The sequence below is a fragment of the Phalaenopsis equestris genome, unplaced genomic scaffold, assembly GCF_001263595.1.
Source record: "Phalaenopsis equestris unplaced genomic scaffold, ASM126359v1 Scaffold000400, whole genome shotgun sequence".
Lineage (NCBI taxonomy): Eukaryota > Viridiplantae > Streptophyta > Magnoliopsida > Asparagales > Orchidaceae > Phalaenopsis > Phalaenopsis equestris.
The window spans coordinates 722,708-734,246 of NW_018164842.1; positions in this window are offsets into that span (position 1 = coordinate 722,708).

Genomic DNA, 11,539 nt, shown 5'->3' on the forward strand with positions numbered 1-11,539 from the left:
ATATGAATCATGTTGATCAGACGGTCCGAAGAGCTTCCTTATATCATGCGTCATTTAATGGACATTTAAGTGTCTTAACGTTCGATTCGAGTATAAACTTGTAATGTTCGACAATCGTTTCACCTTCCAAATGGGTCCGGAAATCATCTAAGTGTGGTTCAATGACTTGATATGAGGCTTGAGTTGACTCGAATTGGGATAGTTTTCATATCATTAGGTCTGTATCATCAAGTTGGTCAGTTTGACGATAAGTTTGTTGAAATCAGAGCTTTGGATGACTTTTGATCAAGTTTTGAATGTTTCCTGTTTAAAATATCATCTCGAGATTCGTGTCATGTCCTTTGATCAAGTTTTGAATGTTTTCTGTTTAAAATATCATCTCGAGATTCGTGTCATGTCTCGAAATTTGTGTCAGATGATGAAAATTTGTTGGTTGCATGTCAATACTCAAACTAAGTATTCAAAATAATAATAATAATAACTTGAAAAATAATTAAGATTGAAAGCTAGTACATTCATAAATTTTATAAAAAAATTAGATAAAGAATTCATTTTGTCTAATCAATGAATTAATTAATCCATTTGTAGATTAAGACAATGTTATATTTGAGCCAAAAAGTATTGTTGGACAAAATATTGCTTGGGTCCCTAAATTTAACTAACTTATTAAAATTTTTTAAGGTCTTTCAAATTGACATATTTGGACATCATTTGTATATAATCTAAAAACAAATGTTTGCCTGTATTTTTTCTTATATAAAGCTTCATATAACCTATGAATTGGTGATGTGTTTGGGTTGGCATTGTGAAATAAAAATATTATTTGCTTCTTTTTTATGGGTTCATCAGTTTGTAAACATTTGGAATGCACCGTGGTTTACCTTTTTTGTTTAGTTGAGTTTGCAAGAAAATTCAATGTATATTTTAAAAATATTTTGTTATAATTATTGAACTTATTCTATTACCATGTTAAATTGTCACATATGCTTAATATTTATTTGAATTTTATGGTATTTATTATTTTAATGTATTATGATTTTGAATGACAATCTTCTTTATTGTTTTTCCATATAATTTTTTTTGCTTGCCTATTTATAGACATGTTTATACTAGTATCACAATCATCCAAATAGACCTTACATGTTTTTTTCATGATACTAAAGCCAATGATCTCAATAGTATTTGCTTTGTCTCTCACGAAAATTCTATGAGGATCCTATTTTTATTCTTTTTTCTTAGTTAAAAAGAGTCAGATTCATCATTCTTTCACTTGTAAAGAGCTAGTGGAGATCTCATGGAGGATCCCATGAAGATCATGTGAAGATTCTTTAATATTGTTTTAGGATTTGATTGGTTGGGTAGTGTGTATTGTCATTTGTTTTTAAGGAAGAACACATGTAGATTAAAAGTTTTAAAGATTTAAAAATTCCATGAGAATATATGATAATTTTGTAAGGATTCACAATGTTGAGAATCCAACTCAAGTGAATCACCTGCTCGTTTACTTATGATGACAATAGAGTTTGTTATGTCATTTAGCCTGCTCACTTGACCGCCCATTCATTATTTGCTAAAATCTTCTTGTCAGTTTGCTCACTAGCACCATCATCCTACTTGATCCCCCCAAATAACTATGAATTATTCAAACAAAGCTTACCTAAATGAGTATTGTTAGTTGTAAGCCCATACTTTATATGCAAAGATGACATCGTAGTCTACCTCCTATTTCCCATTAATTAGTTTTTTTTTTCTTTTTAATTCTATTTTCCCTTATTTTCAACAAAACATTAAAAAAGTTTCTACATTGTAAATAAGTTGCATTTGGATCATCTCTAAGCTAACTTAGGTGTATGCACAAAAAGAGGAAAAAATTTAACGAAACACATATGAACGCGACTTTCATTAATTTCTATCTTTCCCATATCATTAACTTTTCTATCTCAACCTGCTAAATCTCTTTTCTTAAATCATTGAAGGAGTTCAATAATTATAACAAACTATTTTTAAAATATACTTTGAATTTTCTTACAGAACTCAACTAAACAAAAAAGGCAAACTGCGGTGCATTCAACATATTTACAAACCAATGAACCCATAATAAAGAAGCAAATAATATTTTATTTCACAATGTCAAACTAAACACATCACCAATTCATAGTTTATGTAAGGTTTTATATAAGAAAAAAATGCAGGCAAACATATATTTTTAGATTATATACAAATGTTGTTCCAAATATGTCAATTTGAAAGATCTTACAAAACTTAAATAAGTTATTTAACTTTAGGGACCCAAGCAATATTTTGTCCAACAATGCTTTTTTGGCTCAAATGTAACAATGTCTTAATCTACAAATTGATTACTTAATTCATTGATTAGGAAAAATGAAATCTTTATTTAATTTTTCTATAAAATTTATGAATGTACTCGCTTTCAATTTTAATTATTTTTCAAGTTATTATTATTATTTTGAACAGTTATTTTGAATATAGTATGATCTTCATGTTATATATCAATTGCATTGCTTGGGTAATTAAATAATGCTATGAAAGTGATTGGACATAAAAGGATCTTTATAGAATTGTAATATGGAATCTACTATAATTGCAATATTATTTAATAAAGCTGGAAAAAATGCATAAAATAATTCAAAAAATAGCTAGAAATTAAATGAAATTTGCACATATGTAATCTAGACATCATTTCCTGTTAAAAAATTGGGCATTTATAAACCAAGCCATATGGTCACTTGGGCACACTTTTTGCTATTCAACTTAGCTTAGAAATTATATATATGTGTGTGTACCGTGGCCTCTTAGTAGAGTATCATTTTTGAAGGTCTTAAGTCCCCTCAGGTCACGGGTTTGAATCCTCCCATGTGTAGGGTATGGTACTCGAATATTTAACACACCTAGGGATGTTTGAGACTCTTCTAATAGCTTTCGGTCATTTTTTTCATATATATATGTCTGTGTGTGTGTGTGTGTGTGTGTAGATGTGAGATATTTTATGTCTTTAGGTGCACAAATTATAGTAGAATAATCATTGTTTCTCGCGTCTATGTGTGTGTGTGTGTGTGTGTGTGTGTGTGTGTGTGTGTGTGTGTGTGTGTGTGTGTGTGTGTGTGTGTGTGTGTGTGTGTGTGTGTGTGTGTGTGTGTGTGTGTGTGTGTGTGTGTGTGTGTGTGTGTGTGTGTGTGTGTGTGTGTGTGTGTGTGTGTGTGTGTGTGTGTGTGTGTGTGTGTGTGGATGTGAGATATTTTATGTCTTTAGGTGCACAAATTATAGTAGAATAATCATTGTTTCTCGCGTCTAAGGTAAACCTAGAACGACAGATTTTAAATTTCATTACAAAATGAAAACATAACTTATCTTATTTATAATTTCATCTATCTTCTTAAAATTTACTTCGGAACATACGTAAAACTCTCTCATTCACTTCATGGGAGGTTGGAGCCCGAATATTTGGAGCCAGCACTAAGATTAATGATTTTCTGCCCTAATTAAAAAATTACATTCATTCTTTCCAAACGATAATTTAAGTCATCAAAACTGAAAATTTCACAAAATGTTTAAGAATGAATACCAACTTTTGTAACAATTGGGATTCATATCATAAAACTATAACATCACCGTGCATCAAATTTGCTAAAACTCCCTATTATGAACATAAACCAATCACTGAACCATTTACAAGAAAAACGCCGAAGAATTCAAATCCAATTTACAAAACAAAACGTGTGAGGAAACAATAATTTTGCTCAACCATTTAACATTTAGTGATTTGGTTTATAAATGTCAATATGAATGTTTAGTTGTCTGATATGTAAATACATAAGTTATCTGATATGTAAATACATAAGAATTGTGTGTCACGTATGTAAATTTCCCAAAAGAAAATTAGGAAATGCAACACCAAGATTCATAATTTTCATCACTGTATTCACTTTCTGTTCTTCTGACTAATATCCATTTACATTTCTACATTTCCATCACAAACTCAATGAACATCACATACATGAAGATTAATATGTATTTGGAGAGCTTCCACATGTGCAATAAAAAATCATACTTGACTCTTATCAAAACAGCCTTTCAAATAAAATTAAAAACCAAAATACAATTTTTCATCTTCTTTAATTACTTCAAGAGACATATTTACATACATTCCACTTAATTTTACATTTTCCTTAATTACCTTAAGAACATAAGATAAATAAAGACAGATTTCATTTTCAAGCCTAATATCAATACTCAGCCTACCTTTCTCCACCCCACCGGAAATCACTTTTCTGGCCGCCACCAATCAACGCCGGCGAAGCCCAATATAAATCACTGATTCTTCGATACTTCCTCAGTCTCCGTCGCCGCCTACAGATCCTATTAATCCTTTCCGGCGACCTCTTAAATTTTGATATCAACTTGTCTCCCCAATCGCCGCCTTTTAAAGCCAGAAGCTGCTTTGCTGCCTCAAGCTCGGCGGCGGTGATGTTGTTATACAGCATTTGCGCCATGGTTGCTCTAGAACTTGCTGCTTATTTTCTTAAAACTTTGTTTCTGGAATTGTATTAGGAAACAAGTTATAACCGACTTATTTATTATTGTTATCCTGTCTCGCAGGATTGCTTAATGGTAATCTGTACCTCTTTCCTTTTTCGGGATTATACCGTTGGATTTGAATTTTTTTTCTGCTAAAAATATATATTTTATAAACGTTAAAGTTTTTGAATAATTTAAGAGAATAGATTGAGCAGGTTGAGAAAGAGAACCTAATGAGAAGCAATGGATAGAAATTAATAAAGTCGCTTTCATACACGTTTCATTATATATATATTTCTTGCATACATCTAGTTAGTATAATAGATGATATCTAGAGTATTAAGTTAGTTAAGATTAGTGATCCCAAATAATAAAATAAAATATTTTAATTAAACAAATTATAATTACATTTTGGATTAGTGATCCTAACTATATGCATTCGTATTTTTAAAACAAATGAAAAATAACTTTTTTTAATAATTAAAATGTACGATTTTTTTTTTTTTAGTCATAGGTACATAAAGTATGACTGTTTAAATTTTGTATAATCTAAATTTTGCGCCGAACTGAGTTGTAACCGAGCCAAGAATGTTGTGGATTGAATTTAATGTGTTTAGCTCGAGCTTCTGCTGAGATTCACACATAATATTCACAATTGACTTGTTTAAATTTTTAAAATAATCATATTTGATTTCTATTTATTTAATTAATGTTAATTGAAGAGTAATTGAACGAAATAATAAATAAACTAAATGTATACTTATATTTCATACAAAATTGTTAATAATTAATTTTCTAAATCTAAACAAACAAAATTTCAACTAATATTTAATTGATTTACACACATTAAATAAACTAATGTATACAATCAAATAATATTTCATTAAAATAAAAAAAAAATGCATTTAATTAATATGCATATTGATGTTAAATTATAATAAATTATCTATAAACATATAATTAAATAAATTTTAATTAATCATGTTTTATATAAATAATTTATTATACATGATTCGAACTATCATCAAACTTATTATACAACACTAACACATTATTTGTTTAACAATAAATAAATTTATTTATAAAAATAGATAATCTCTTTGGACTAAGCATATGTTTAGTTCATCTAACATTCGAGTGCTTAAAAAATGTTCAAACATATTTATTTACCATTCAAACAAACTTGATCAAATATTAAATAAGCTGAACTCGAGATCATCAAGCCATTCAATTATAAGTCAAACAAATAAATCCAAAAGAAACATACCATCGATATAGCCATTTCGTCATAGACATTGTGCAGGTCAGGGTCAAGTGTTTAGCCCCCAAAATTCGGTTTCTCAATATCTTCTCAGATTGAGCTGGAGACTGGAGTCGCAAGCACTCTCCCAGTTTTATATCCCTTTGCGACAAAACTTCAAGCATCTGCTCAGCGTCTTTCTAGTTCATTTCCAACAACTTCAAACAATTACTTGTGCATTGGAAAAAATGCTTCAGGCCTTGCACAAAACGGCTTAAAAATAAGGAAAAAAGTCTTCGGGTCTGTTTGGCCCGCTGCGCGGCACCGTCCCGCGATAATTTCGAGTTTGGGTAGCCTTCTCTGCCGCGGCCCGTCGCGATTCAGCGGTAACGCGGAACGCGCTCGAGTAACAGTGGCCCAGCTTCCTCGTCATTGCGGAAAATTTTGTGTACCCCCGTGCACTCACGCTATCGTAAAGGCGAACTCCTCCTCTTCCGGTCATGGGAACATAAAGTATGACTGTTTAAATTTTGTATAATCTAAATTTTGCGCCGAACTGAGTTGTAACCGAGCCAAGAATGTTGTGGATTGAATTTAATGTGTTTAGCTCGAGCTTCTGCTGAGATTCACACATAATATTCACAATTGACTTGTTTAAATTTTTAAAATAATCATATTTGATTTCTATTTATTTAATTAAAGTTGATTGAAGAGTAATTGAACGAAATAATAAATAAAATAAATGTATACTTATATTTCATACAAAATTGTTGATAATTAATTTTCTAAATCTAAACAAACAAAATTTCAACTAATATTTGATTGATTTACACACATTAAATAAACTACTATACAATCAAATGATATCAATAAATACTAACAAATTATTTCATTAAAATAAAAAAAAATTACATTTAGCTAATATGCATATTGATGTTAAATTATAATAATTTTTTTATAAACACATAATTAAATAAATTTTAATTAATCGTGTTTTATATAAATAATTTATTATACATGATTCGAACTATCATCAAACTTATTATACAACACTAACACATTATTTGTTTAACAATAAATAAATTTATTTATAAAAATAGATAATCTCTTTGGACTAAGCATATGTTTAGTTCATCTAACATTCGAGTGCTTAAAAAAAGTTCAAACATATTTATTTACCATTCAAACAAACTTGATCAAATATTAAATAAGCTGAACTCGAGATCATCAAGCCATTCAATTATAAGTCAAAAAAAATAAATCCAAAAGAAACATACCATCGATATAGCCATTTCGTCATAGACATTGTGGACATTGTGCATTGTGCAGGTCAGGGTCAAGAGTTAGCCCCCAAAATTCGGTTTCTCAATATCTCAGATTGAGCTGGAGACACATGAAATAACCCTTGGAGTCAGAAGCACTCTCCCAGTTTTATATCCCTTTGCGACAAAACTTCAAGCATCTGCTCAGCATCTTTCTTGTTCATTTCCAACAACTTCAAACAATTACTTGTGCATGGAAAAAATGCTTTAGGCCTTGCATAAAACGGCTTAAAAATAAGGAAAAAAGCCTTCGGGTCTGTTTGGCCTGCTGCGCGGCACCGTCCCGCGATAATTTCGCGTTTGGGGAGCCTTCTCTGCCGCGGCCCGTCGTGATTCAGCGGTAACGCGGAACGCGCTCGAGTAACAGATGCCCAGCTTCCTCGTCATTGCGGAAAATGTTGTTTACCCTCACGCTATCGTAAAGGCGAACTCCTCCTCTTCCGAAATCTCCTGAAGCCTGAATCTCCTCCTCTTCCTGAGCAAATATCTTCTCACATCTCCTCCTCTTCCCCAACCCTGTTTTATGATCACTCTTGCTCCCAGCCGAATGGTGCTCGGGGAGCATCCCTGCTCCTCCCGTCATGAATGTGATGCAGAAACCTGGAGGGTTCCCACAACTAGGTCCTCATGCAGGGGCTGGAGTTATTGCGGTGAAATATGCTTTACCTATCTTAAATGTGATTACTTTAAGACGCCTGCTCTACACAATATATTTTGCTATGTTTACTTTAAGACGTCTGCAGTACACAATTTACAGAACGTGAGCATCCCCTGTTCTCTAAATTGACCAAAAAAAAAAAAAAAAAAAAATCAAATTTTTCTTTTTTTATTTTACCTATTTTAACTAACTATGATTGTAGTTAGATATACTGTTTAGATTAAATAGTGTAGATCTTATATATATATGCACTTCATTTTGCATAAATGCATATACAAATTATGTAGCTTAGCTTTTTTTGGTAACCTTTGTACATACAGAATTATACAACACCATCCTATCACAATATGAATGCCTAACAAGTGACCTTATTGATTATGAATGCCTTTGTAGGCTTCTTTACCTACTACGCACTTACCAGGAGCACATGCTGGCATTTCTAGAAATCACCGCATTATTGATGAGTTGCCCAAGAATGTTGCTGTAATAAATCTAGATTCTAGTGTAACGAGCATGGATTTCCATCCTTCTCAACCAACATTTATTCTAGATAATTTTTATATTTACTCAAGCAACTGCTCTTCCAACACCACTTACTGGTTGGATGACCAATGCATCAAATACTACTTCAAGGCAAGAGTATATATTGCATTCCTATTAAAAATAATATTTTCAATATCTTGTTTATAATTTTATTAATTTTTCTTTTTTTTTTTAGCTCTTTTAGTACTCATAGTTAAGCCAGTGGCGTATCTAAACTTTATTTATGTTTTGAAATAAATTTCTGCTAATAAAATATCAAATAGATGGGTGTCATAGTTATGTTATAAATAAATTTACTAAACATGAGTGAAATGATCATTTATTTTGAAAGCTGCAACAAATAGACAGTCAGCTTCCCCGCAGCAGCTTCCTGGAGCAGCGTAGCAGTAGCTGAAAAAGCCGCCCAACAGACCTCAATAGCTATAACGTTTATAAAATATATTTTTTAGGAGAAAAAAATTCAAATCCAACGGTAAAATACCGAAAATGGAAAGAGGTACAGATTACCGTTAAGCAATCCCGCGAGATAGCATAACAATAATAAATAAGTCGGTTATAACTTGTTTTCTAATATAATTACAGAAACAAAGCTCCAGAAACAAAGCTTTAAGAAATAATCCAAGTAACTCTGCGCCCATAAATAATGCAGCAGACTCTAGAGCAACCATGGCGCAATTGCTGTTTAAGAACATCACTGCCGCCGAGATTGCGGCAGCAATGCAGCTTCTCGCTTTAAGAGGCGGGGATTGGGGAGATGAGTTGATATCAAGAACGGCGCCTGAAACCATGGATGTGATCGGTTGATCGGTAAGTGGCGGCAGAGATTGAGGAAGTATCGAAGAATCTGCGATTTATATTCGGTTTCGCCGGCGGTAGTTGGTGGCGGCCAGAAGAGTGATTTCCGGTGGGGTGGAGAATGGTAGGCAGAGTATTGATATTAGGCTTGAAAATGAAATCTGTCTTAAGTCAAAAGCGATACATCGCCTTCATATTAAAAATAATATATTCATTATTTTACTTATAATTTTATTAATTTTTCTCTTTTTCTAGCACTTTTGATACTCACAGTTAAGTCAATGGCGTATCTAAACTTTTGTTATGTTTTGAAATGAATTTCTGGTATTAAAATATCAAATAGATGGGTGTCATAGTCATGTTACAAATAAATTTACTGAACAGAGGCAGAACGATCATTTATTCTGAAACAGCTGTCTGACAGCTGTTTTCACACAGCTGCAACAAACAAACAGTCAGCTTCCCCTCCGCAGCCTCCTGGTTGGGACAGCGCAGCTGCAGCTGAAAAAGCTGCCAAATAAACCCTCAATAAGCATAATGTTTATAAAATATATTTTTTAGGAGAAAAAAATTCAAATCCAACGGTAAAATACCTAAAAAGGAAAGAGGTACAGATTACCATTAAGCAAACCCGCGAGATAGGATAACAATAATAAGTAAGTCGGTTATAACTTGTTTCCTACCATTATTCCAGAAACAAAGCTTTAAGAAATTATCCAAGTAACTCTGCGCCTATAAATAATGCAGCAGGCTATAGAGCAACCATGGCGCAAATGCTGTATAACAACAGTAATGTATGTAAATATTTCTCTTGAAGTAATTAAAGAAGATGAAAAAATTGTATTTTGGTTTTTAATTTTATTTGAATTTCTGTTTTGATAAGAGTAAAGTATGATTTTTTATTGCACATGTGGAAGCTCTCCCAGCGGCGGAGATTGAGGAAGTATCGAAGAATCTACGATTTATATTCGGTTTCGCCGGCGGTGATTGGTGGCGGCCAGAAAAGTGATTTCCGGTGGGGTGGAGAATGGTAGGCTGAGTATTGATATTAGGCTTGAAAATGAAATCTGTCTTTATTTATCTTATGTTCTTAAGGTAATTAAAGAAGATGTAAAATTGAGTGGAATGTATGTAAATCTTTCTCTTAAGTAATTAGTGAAGATGCAAAATTGTATTTTGGTCTTTAATTTTATTTGAAATGCTGTTTTGATAAGATTAAAGTACGTTTGAAGAACAGAAAGTGAATGAGCAAAATTATTGTTTCCTCTCGCTTTTTGTTTTGTAAATTGGGCTAAGAAACTCAAAAAGCTAGTCTTGATGCCCCATGAGTCTAATATAATCATATTTTGTCCATATAGTATAAGGCTTAGGGTCCATTTGGGGCAGCGGCGGAGGTCGGACACGGCGTGCAGAAGCAATTCTGAGTCATTTGCGGCGGCGGCAACAAGGCATAGTGGCGGAATTTTTTGCATTTTAATGAAAAGGAGAGTCGTGAGTTTGACCCCGCGGCCTGCATTTCTTTCACTTAGCTGTCATTCGCATCTTCTGCCCCGCTCCCCTCTCGTGCCACGCTCGTCCTTGACCTCAATTTGTTGTCCTGATGGCGAGGCTTATGTTATTCCCAATGCCGCGACAGTTGAACGACAATGATCGCTAGTGCTACGGAGTTTCATGACAGTTGGACCCTAAGCCTTATACTATATGGTGAGCAAAATTATTGTTTCCTCTCACTTTTTGTTTTGTAAATTGGAATTGAATTCTTCGGCGTTTTTATTGTAAATGGTTTAGTAATTGGCTTATGTTCATAATAGGGAGTTTTAGCAAATTTGATGCACGGCGATGTTATAGTTTTATGATATGAATTCCAATTGTTACAAAAGTGCAGTTTTGATGACTTAAACCATCGTTTGGAAAGAATGAATGTAATTTTCTAATTAGGGCAGTAAGTTATTAATCTTAGTGCGGGCTCCAAATATTCGGGCTCCAACCTCCCATGAAGTGAATGAGAGAGTTTTACGTACGTTATGAAGTAAATTTTAAGAAGATAGATGAAATTATAAATAAGAGAAATTTTGTTTTCATTTTGCGGTGAAATTTACGATTTGTGGTTCGAGGTTTACCTTGGACGCGAGAACCAATGATTATTCTACTAAAATGTGTGCACTCAAAGACATAAAATCTCATATATATATATATATATATATTTAGTGGAATGAGAGTTTCATTGAAAGCTATTAAACGAGTCTCAGACATCCCTACGTGTGCTAAATATTCGAGTAGCACACCCTACACACGGGGATACGAACCCGTGACCTGAGAGGGCTTAAGCCCTTCGGAGATGATTATTCTACTAAAATGTGTGCACTCAAAGACATAAAATAACACACACACACACACACACACACACACACACACACACACACAGAGATATATATATATATATAT